Here is a 1260-nt window from a genome sequence, read left to right as displayed (position 1 = left end):
ATCGTTATGCAATTTTGCGTTTAAATTCTCTTTGGTTCTAGTTTTGAAAATCGATGCCCGCGCCTCCGACCAAACGTAGAAAGAAGGAGGCTTGGGCGTCGCCAAATTGACGACACAAAGTCCCGACTGACGGAACACGTCGAAAGTTCGCGCACATGAACGCGAATCATTCGACGGCCGGGTGCAAAGTACATTGAAAAACCATCATGAATCGTGGGATGTGGAACCGCGGGGATAATCCCGATCAAAGGAACCACAGTCCTCACCGATTGAGCTGACGAACGCACGTGGGAGCGTCCAGATTCGAAAAAGGACTCGCAGCCGGCTCGAATCGGTCTTTCGTCCCAACTTCAAACCGCATTCGACGCGGTGCATGGGTGTCCGACTCGCTATCCGAGCTTCACAGCCGGTCCTCCCGAAGTCTTCGGACGCACATCGACGCGATCGTCAGTGGTTACCCGGGGTCCTCGTGCAGAGGTTCCAATCAGCAGGACGTTTCGTTAGAAATCGACGAAAGTCAGGAGAAAGCGGGATGCGAGAGAAAACGCAAAGAACGTTGCGGAACAAAGTCCGACGGCGTCTCGTTCCTCCTCGGTTATACTCTCGGGCGCTTTTACTCGAGCCTGGCTTCGACGAGCGAGCACACGTGCAGTCAGCATCTTTCTTCACGACCGAGGCTTCACGGAAGAATAGACGGCGGGTGACAAATAGTCGTGCAACGACCGATCTCTCTTTCTTTTTTCCGTTCAATCGTTCTCGTTTCATTATTATTATTCTCGGGAACTACCCTCGAATTATTATATATCTTGCACAAAGTAATGGACGTTTCTCTTTATTTATTTATTTTGTGCGTATCAACACCTCGCTGTTGGGTTGTTGAATAGACAAAGTAATGGACGTATTTCTTTTTTATTTTTCCTCCTCGGATAGATAGAGAGACCGACGACTACCGCACCTCGCGCAAGCGTCCACCTACCGTTATCATCCCGTTTGTCGAGAGAATCTTTGGCTGCAGGGCTCTCTACGCTTTCACGCACGGCCAACGGTGACGGACGGGAGAAACGCAATAGCGCCCTCCTCGCGTAAGCCGCCTCGCGCTTTGGCAATTTGTATCTGTTTTTTATTTGGATAACCGTGTTTCTGTATTTATCCATGATCCTTTAAGTTCTCATTTATTCATATTTCTCGTTAATGATCCTTCCGCAGGTTCACCTACGGAAACCTTGTTACGACTTTTACTTCCTCTAAATGATCAAGTTT

General features: G+C 49.0%; 1 non-coding gene across 1 annotated transcript in view; it reads right to left on the bottom strand.

Moving 5' to 3' along the window:
• Positions 1–1189: 1189 nt before the first annotated feature.
• Positions 1190–1260, bottom strand: part of LOC143154507 (small subunit ribosomal RNA) — a 1924-nt gene continuing 1853 nt past the window's right edge. The window contains exon 1 of the ribosomal RNA XR_012994138.1: positions 1190–1260. This exon is cut by the window's right edge and continues 1853 nt beyond it. This is a non-coding gene — a ribosomal RNA (small subunit ribosomal RNA).

Source organism: Ptiloglossa arizonensis, unplaced genomic scaffold (assembly GCF_051014685.1).
Source record: "Ptiloglossa arizonensis isolate GNS036 unplaced genomic scaffold, iyPtiAriz1_principal scaffold0069, whole genome shotgun sequence".
NCBI classification, from domain to species: Eukaryota; Metazoa; Arthropoda; class Insecta; order Hymenoptera; family Colletidae; genus Ptiloglossa; species Ptiloglossa arizonensis.
The sequence above is the reverse complement of the archived record's forward strand: the minus strand, read 5'-3'. Positions and strand labels throughout refer to the sequence as shown.